The following is a 9,677-nucleotide window of genomic DNA, read 5'->3' on the forward strand; positions in this document are numbered from 1 at the left end:
CCACTTGTTGATAGTAATGAATGGCTTTTGTGTGTGCTATTTTGCTGAGCGAAATGGACCTCTATTGAATACGTTGAATAGGGTAAAATTTGTGGTTGTGTATATATATAAATTTCCCGATATGATCCTGAAAAGGCGACACACAAATAATGAGCTCTGGCATATCGCCGAATGCAAGGACTACTCACATTTGAGTGTATAACAATAGCTCAAGCAGAGATGTCGATTTGATATGATAGTTACTTTAAAAGACATACAGTAAAGTCGTTATTTACGGTAAGCAGCTATGTTGTACAGTGATAAATATGGTTGATTTTGTTCACTAGCATAGATAAGTAGTTTTCTGCACATCTAAAGAGAAGCTTTTCACAAGAGCACACTTCGGATAACAAACAGTTGTGTCAAGATAGAGCACTAAATGCGTTGTATTCTGTGGTTAATTTTCAGAGGGACCAGATAAAATGTTTCGAAGGCACATCAATTTCCTAGAGATGGGTACATAATAATACAATTTCCAAAAGGGAGTCTAGTCCGCAAAATGATTGTTGATTTTTCACCACACGCACACTTATTTGCTACAGAAGCTGTGATTTTTTTTGTTATATTTTCGATGGCATTTACAATGGCCACCCGCCGAATTCTCTGCGACCTCTACGGTTCAAAGGTTTCGAACCCACTGGCTGGCATAATATTATTCTCGCAATATTCTCGGCGTAATAGCGATACATAGCGACGACACTAGCAAAGACTGAAGACCTGGGCGCCGTTGCTGTACACCCTTCGAAAAGCGTCCACTACGGGAATGAGACACATCAAGATGAACTATTATGAAAATCGTGATAAGCCACGAATCTCGGGTTTGAACACTACAACTTATCGAATTATTTCACAGCACCATTTTCGATCGCTTCAGGTTGCGGATCCATCTTTGCCTTCACACTTTTTTTTCTTTTTTCCAACAGAAATTTAGCACCCGGTCAGTAGGATGTAAGCTTATGAGATTTGCAAATCTATCTGATACACAACATGTGAAGTTCTGCCTCGCACCGAGCAGTCTATGTGCGTCTGTTGTTGGGTGGTTAAAATTCGTCCGGTCGTTCGGTGGTATTGATTTATTCCGGAGGATATCAACAAATGGTGCGCATGCGTTTCGAAGCAGCGCCCTTCTGACTTCCGAGGCAAGGCAAGTTCTACCAGTGTGGTTGGATTCAGGAGAAATTCAACCACAGAGCAGGTTGCAATCCGCTGCAATCGCACAGGCGAGATACTTCAGTCAATGGCCATCAAAACGTCGGAATTCGTTGGCGACAGAATGTGCGCTCGAAAATCATGCTCCAGACGGATTCGGCATTTCAATTCACTGTTTGAATCGTTTTGCAAAATATCTTACGAGTTTGATTGATATTTACATTACAATCGTCAGGTATGCCGCTGAATGAATCAAATTAACCCAATCAGGATACTCTGTCATTGGGCCTGTACATCGCAGCAGGCATTTAATATTGCTACTGTTTGACGTTTGTGCGTTAAAATAAAGTACTAAATCGCTTCCAAGTCAACGAAGTCAACAGTTTTTCCTGTGCCAAACTCGTGTTTTGTCTTGACCTTTGTAATGATGGCAGACATTTAGTTATTTTTTTTATAACGGAAGTTTTTACAATCGATAAAGTAGGGGACGGCAGAGGAAAGTAATGAAATAAAGTATTGTACCTCAGACGAGGCGTGAGGTAAAGAGGAAAGAGCGCAAAATTAAGGAGGGGAGGATCTTCGAAGCAACGCTTAGATCCGCGGATCCCCTAGCTTGGGTAAAGAGGAACGGTACGTATCCCAACTAACATTTTTGTTGTATAGTAGCTTAATCAACCGATGTATTACTAATTAATTACTGAGTACTTACTTACTTTAGCAGACGAGAGCCAGAGTGGCTCTTGCCGTATCAAGAATTCCTCTCCATTGTACTCGGTCCTGGGCTACTCGTCGCCAATTCATTGTGCGTCTCGATACACGCAAGTCGGCTTCAACCTGGTCAAGCCATCTAGCACATTGGGCCCTCTATTCTTGATGCCGTTGGGGTTTTGGAATCCTTACCATGTGGCATCCTTGCGCTGTGGCTTTCTATTTGTACTCTGCCAAAAACAGCTCGCAACACCTTTCGTTGAAATACGGCACGTGCACGTATGCCTTCCGTAATCAAAGTTGCTGTGTCAAACCCGTCGAGGACTACCGGTCTGATTAGCGTTTTGTACATCGTCAGCTTTGTGCGGCGCCGTATGCTCCTAGATCGAAGCGTCTTGCGGGGGGAAAAGTATGCTCGATTTCCAGCTTGAATGCCTCGTTGGATCTCCTTACTCGTATTATTGTCAGCGGTGACCAGAGATCCCAAATATACGAACTCATCAACCACTTCCAGTTCATCGCCGTCAATAGTCACTGTCCGTGGGAGGCAAACGTTCGCGATAGCAAAAAATACGCTAAAACCCGCCAACCGTATGAAACACGTGCTTTCGAACATTCGAGAAGCATCTCCAAGCTGCCTGCATCTGCTAGCAACGTACATTGAACATTCTAGGCACTTCTTTCCTATGTCAGCAATGTATTTCGTCGAACCTTTCCGAAGTTCCCCGAGATGACCAGAATGTCGCACCGTGTATTATAAATACGGGCGTTTAACAGAATGCAAGAAGAAGAAGCATGTTTGTACCGTTTTGCGTGACCCTTCCACCCTCTCCGGCGTCGCCTCTGGACTCTACTCTTCGCAGTGGTGTGGCACAAATCCATCCAGCTGTTGTTACCGTGACTTTTGTTCCAACGGCGGTAAGAAGGCACCGCTCATCCACCCGCCTTCACATGTTGGCATTGGTGCCAACAGTTACTTTCTCGGGAGCCTCTTCCTACCATATATTTGGTTTTCAACGCATTGATCCTATCTTCCTAGCCCCCCTATCCTCCTAGCCTCCGTTTTTAGTCTGTCGTAGATTGCCTCCGCCGTCCCACGGTTTCTAGTAATGATGTCGAGGTCGTCTGCAAAGGCTAGGAGTTGGCTACTCTCAGCCACGTAGCCAGAAGGGGGGGCCAATTTTGATTTTAACTGTTTTATGTGCATATTTTTTCGTTTAGAACCACAATACATTAAATGTATTATAATATATTATAGTTATAACCAATAAGATATGCATATAATGTATTAGGAGCCAAGATAGGACTCCTGGCCCCCACCTCTGGCTACGTGGCTGGCTACTCTTGCTGAAGATCGGTCCTCTCGTTTCGATGCCCGCTCGCTGGATCACACCTTCAATAGCGATATTGAATAACATACAGGACAGTCCATCCCCTTGCCGTAACCCTATGCGCGATTCGAAAGGGCTTGAGAGTGTCCCCGAAACGCGCACGTAGCACATCACTCGTTCCAGAGTAGCTTTGATCAGCCGCGTCAGTTTGTCCGGAAAACCGTATTCGTGCATTATCTGCCATAGCTGTTCGCGTTCAACGGTATCGTATGCTGCTCTGAAATCCACGAAAATATGATGCGTGGACGCGTTGTACTCTCGACATTTCTGAAGGATTTGTCGGAGAGTAAAAATTTGATCCGTAGTAGCACGGGCCCCCATAAAGCCCGCCTGATACTGCCCTACGAATTCTCTTGCTATTGGGGATAGACGACGCAACAAAATCTGAGAGAGCACCTTGTAGGCGGCGTTGGCCAGTGTAATGTCGCGGTAGTTACAGCAGTATAGCCAGTCCCCCTTTTTGTAGATGGGACAGACTACGCTTTCCATCCACTCCTCCAGTAGTTTCTCTTCTTCCCAAATCCTTGAAATCAGCCAGTGAAGTACCGTTGCTAGCGGTTCTTGGCGATTTTTGTAGAGTTCTACCGGGAGTCGGTCCTTTCCGGCGGCTCTATTATTCTTCAGCAGACCGAATTCTAGTCGGGTCTCTACGAGATCGGGAGTCTGTACGCTGTTGTCGTTTGTAGGTACTCCGAGGTTAACTTCTGACGCGTCTCCTGCTGCTGTATCGCCGTTGAGGTGCTTATTGAAGAACTGCTTCCACCTGTCGACCACCTCGCGCTTGTTAGTGATTAGATCCCCTCTCTCGTCCCTACACATGTCAGGTTCTGGTGTGTGGGCCTTGAGAGTTTGGTTCACCTTCTCGTAACACTTACGCGTGTCATTAGCCCGGAATAGTTGTTCAAGCGCCTCACGATCTATATCCTTCTTCTGGCGCGTTTCCTCCTCAGGATCATGGTCAACTCATTCCTCGCTCGTCAATACTTGGCCAAAACTCTCTCGTGGATATGCTCAGATAGTTTTCCCAAGCTCTTTTTTCCTCTCTATCGCTTCTTGGCATTCCCCGTCAAACCAATCATTTCGTACACTCGAGGTTTCCACACCTAGCACCGCGGTTGCGGCCTCGTTGACGGCCGAGCGTATCCTACTCCATCCGTTTTCGAGGTTCGAAGCACTAGCTCCACATAGGAAAGCAGAGCTGCATCCAGTACGCGCGCGTAGTTTTCGGCAACTGGCGAGTTGTTTAGCTGCCGAATATTTAACCGAGGAGGGCGACTTTGTCGAAAGGTATAAACCGTCGATAGTTTTGAGCGCACATGTACTGCTACTAGATAGCGGTCCGAGTCAATATCCGCACTCCGTAGGGAGCGTACGTTGGTGATGTTCGAGAAAAACCGGCCCTCAATGCGAATATGGTCGATTTGGTTCGAGGTTCGTTGGTCAGGTGATCTCCAGGCGGTCTTGTGGATATGTTTGTGAGGAAAGAAGGTGCTTTTGATTACCAAACCTCGGGAAGCCGCAAAATTGGGCCGATTTGGGCGTTCATATCCCCGATGACGATCTTGATGTCCCGTGGTGAGCAGCTGTCGTACATTGCCTCCAGCTGCGCATAGAACCCTTTCTTCTCGTCGTTGGGTCCTTCGTGTGGACAATGCACGTTTATGATGGTGTAGATGAAAAAACGGCCTTTTATCCTCAACACGCACATCCTCTCATTGATCGCTGGTCGCTCAACCACTCTGGAAAAATCGGGCTTTGCCGCCACGGATCCTCCACACCTTCTCGCCTTTGCGACAGATCTCCTGCAGTGCCGTCACGATGCCAAACTTTTGAGGTTCTCGCTGATCGAGCAGCACCCTTTCGCCACCAACGAAATTTAGCGATCTGCAGTTCCAGGTACCAAGTCTCCATTGCATGTCCTTATTTCGTCGCCTTGGTTCATGCCGAATATTCCGAGAAAATATTTCTTGACTCTTGTTAGTTTTTTACAGGTTTAGATAGGTAGCCTCGTGATAGGGCTGCCTTCTTGCAGTTTCGAGACACATTGTGCCTCCTCGCCTGTTGGTATACGACCTTAGTTTCCACCGGGGTTGGTTACCCGATCTCCGCTAAGGTTGCTCGTATTTCGGCTGGTACCACGTGAAGGTAGGGGTAGGAGTTGCTAGATAAGAGGCTAGGGACCACAATGGGGTCCATTTTAAGCATTATCCAACCATTTACCAACCATTCACATACATCACTCTACTTTACACATACATACACTGATTTTATACCTATAAACTAGACAAAACATGACGATATTTTTTCTTTAACATAGCACGAGATACATTCAAATCAAATACTTCATTACAAAGATTGAACACGCGACATACACTTGTTAATGGTTCATTTTGACCGTAATTTGGTCGAGAACCACGAATAAACAGGAAGTTATTGTGACGTAAATTTCGAGGCCTAGCATTAAAATTTAGACGTTGAAGCAGGTCGGGGCAGTCAATATTCGACCGAATTGGATCAGCTACAAAGGTAGCCTTTTAATACTCGAAATAAAGTGTGAATCATGATTACGTATGACGAGGTGGTCCGCAACCCTACGCTGCTTTTTTGTAAAACTAAAAGAAAATTCTAAGCTTAATTTTACGCAAATTCTACGCATAATTTTGAAAAAATTATGTCACATAAACTTTTTCCTTAGTGTCGTATCCGAAAACAAAACACATCTTTCGTTCACGACAATCGCACACAGAATGGCGTATCTGACTTTTCTAATTCTTTCACACGCTAAAGAATTATATACTCGGTTGCCAGATAATATGTCGGAGCTCATTAGCGTGTCAACACAGTACTAACATTTCAAAGCGTCCTTTTTATTTTATGTTCAAGTTTATAACAAGCACGTTTCACAATTCATCTAGTCTATGTAAGTTATTGATTTGCTCATATTCTACTTTACCAATGCTATTCACTACATTTGCCCTCTGCTATACTCTCTGTAATTTATTCATCAACATCTTAAGTTAAGGAGTATTAGAAAGAAATTCATTATCGTAAATCACAAGTAAGCTATCCGTATCCTGCTAAGCTATGTCCTTCAACATGGTATCTCTGTAAAAAAGTAAACAAACAAATATTGCTTTTTCTTATGCTACTTGAGTTTTGTACTAATTCACCAAATTACCAGTGTTTTCATTTACGCGACCGAATTAAACTCAACTCTATTTTTTTTTTCTTATAAATATAATACTTTCTTTAGTAATTGGATTCATTGGCACCGAACTCATTTTCATCTGTTGATGAACTCACCACTGGATACTGAATTTGTTCTGGCAATGACCACCCGATTGTCTATTTTACATTCTCATATTGGTAAAAAAAATGAAAAAAGATGTGCTTAGTAAGACCAGCACTTGCCCACCACCCATGTTCAATTCCACTTCGTATCTTCTCTCACTAACTAAACCGAGAATGCAAAATAACAATGCTATTTCAAGTTGGAATGTTTCGCTTCAAACACCAGTCAGCCAAATTCCTTTTGGCTCCTATCACAGCTATGTTCAGTAAAACAAGTGTTAAATATAATCATCCAATTATGTAGGACACTGTAGTGTGTCCTCACATCATCGATTTCCAGAACTCCTCTAAAGCACTGAGTCTCGCTGGCAGTTGCGTATTATAATTACCGCTCATCAGAACGTATGAAACGTTGTGCCAGCCTGCACTCTTGGGCATCTCCATCTCCAGCTCATTCACTCTGGTGAACAGAACACCCTCGTCTGAGCCACTGACGAACTGGCATGACATATAGAAGAAAATCCTTTAAAAGGACCCCTAAAGTGAGAAAATTTTTAATTTTTTAGTTAAATTTAAGCTTTCCAAAAATGTATAAAAAACTTAAAATTGCTTAAAATTAAAAAAGAAGAAAAACTTATCCAATTTAATTCTACTATGTGTATTTTATTCACGACAGCTACGTATTTCGCCTACGACTTGCAGGCTTCCTCAGTGTCTGTTTTCGAACAGTTTTTTTCTTTTTTAATTCTATTAAGACGCTCCAAAAACTTCAGTTAAAATTGCTTGGAAAATTATTGAGTTATTCATAATAGTATGTGTACACCTAGCCAAAAAACGTTTTTTTTTTTAAATAACTTGAAATTTTGGGGGTGTTAGGAAGATTTCAAATGTGCTTTTATGATGTACTAGGTATGACTATCAGCAGGTATCAGCATTTGTGGCTCGAGCAGCACGTTCTTCACAATCGTGTATGATGACTAACAAAATACACTAGGTCATTTGAGAAGTATTTTTTCCGTGTAACACCGTATAATCGCTTATGCGTATCCGCTCTTGATGATGGTTTGGAAAACACACAATTATGATCACGTTTACTTATTCTAGCAACTAAACAGCTGTGACTATGATGTCACAGAACAATTCTACTTCTTTTCATCACGAAAGAACACAAAAATTCCCGTTTGATATGAAAATATAAATCAATTTTCATTCACTAGCAATCTGCAGCATTTTGCTTTTAATTTCAACCCCTCCTTTCCCAAAAATTTTCATTACTTTACCCTACCGTCCCTCCATCAATTGTAAAACCATCGTTTTAAAAACAAATAATAGTATTAATGCCTGATGGCATTTCAAGGTCAAAGACTAAAACACTAGTTTGGCCAAGCATTTAATTTGTTTATTTGTATCTTCCTTCATTCAAGAGTAGTTCTGGTATAGGGGTTAAAACAGTTGCATTCTGTGCGATGTGTCATGAGTTCAATCCCGGTTGAAGGAGGAGCAAAATGTGAAAATGTGTGAAAGTTTTTTTCTGTGCTATTTGTGAATGTTCTCGAAAATAATTGTACTATTTTTGACAATTTCGTCGAAATAAAATGTCGATATAGCAGATAAAGGCAATGAAGCTTTTGTTATATTTTGAAAAAATTAAACAAAACATGGTCGAAATATTACAACAAATTTTTATATAATTTTGCTCTAAACATAACAAATTTTGTTATATTTTTGCTACAGCTGCTTAGAAGTTCTGATAGAATTTTTGATATTTTAACTATTTACGAGACCAAGATTATAACACATCATGTTAAAACAACCGTCATAACAGAATATCACGATTTGTTATAATTTTGTTATGTTTATCTGATCGGGTAGCTATTAGTAAATTGCATTGGAATGGCGCCACGAAGAGAATCTCTCATTTGCACATCGGCCCTTTCCCCAAGTTGCGCGAGATTTTTGATCAGATTTTGGATCAGATGTGGGACCAGACTTTGAACCGCATACTGGACCGAACCTAGATTTTGAAGCACATTTTCAATCAGACTTTGGATCAAATTTGGACCAGATTCTCACATGGACCAGATTATAAACTAGATTTTGGACCACTTGTTTGATCAGTTTTCAGTTTAAACCAGCTTTGACAGATTTTGAACCAGATTCTGGATATGGACCATATTTTGGACCTGGACTATATCGTGGACAGCATTTTTATTTATTGGGACAGATTTGGACTAGACTGTGAACCATATTTTATCCAGTGCTTCGCTGCACTCGAGATTGCCTTACTGAGGTTCAGCCCGTTTTTGGCGCCCCTTAGAGTTCAGTCTGGTCAACTTCACGTCACGGTGTTGGTTCTGACCTTCCATTGTTTTTATTCGGCAGACTTTGCAGCTAGTTGTTAGAGTGCAGGACAATTTTCTACGATCCTATTGACTCTAATAGCCTGTCCCAGCCGAGATCCAAATATATGACGAATGGCTTGTTAGACCAGCGCCGTACCTCGCAGCCATTTGGAGAAAAGAGCACACCACAATAGGTTAAACCAAAGTCGAAGTTGTTTTGGTCTTTCTGCAAAACCCATTCCCTAGTCAAAAGCTTAAAATCTGTCAAATTCGGAAAGTCTAAAACAATAACAACGAAACTTACGTTTGTGCTGGTTTTAAGTTTAACGATTTATTCAAATTTATTGATTTCAATCGAAGCAAAATATATAATAATTTGCTATATTTGCTAGTGATTTTTATGGCATATCATGAAGTTTAAGCGTCTGCTCGTTACTACGTTGCATCATAATTTAAATTAGTACTATCATATGTACATAATATTTTGTTCTTTTTTTAGCAATATATATAAATATAATTATGCTTGTATAATATCATTTTTGTTGATCATTTTTCTTTAATCAATTAAGTGGTTTAGCGTCTAAAATCGATTTAAAACCTGATAATGTGTGTTGTGTCTCTTTTCCTTTCACGTTGTTTCACTTTTGCTTGTCTTTGCGTTCGATTTTATTCGATTATTTGTTGTTCTTTTGGTTTTTTTTTAATTTTCTACTTTCTAACGTATAGTTCGATTAACAGTTTATCCGATGGTTCCGAA

This window comes from Sabethes cyaneus, chromosome 1, assembly GCF_943734655.1.
Source record: "Sabethes cyaneus chromosome 1, idSabCyanKW18_F2, whole genome shotgun sequence".
Lineage (NCBI taxonomy): Eukaryota > Metazoa > Arthropoda > Insecta > Diptera > Culicidae > Sabethes > Sabethes cyaneus.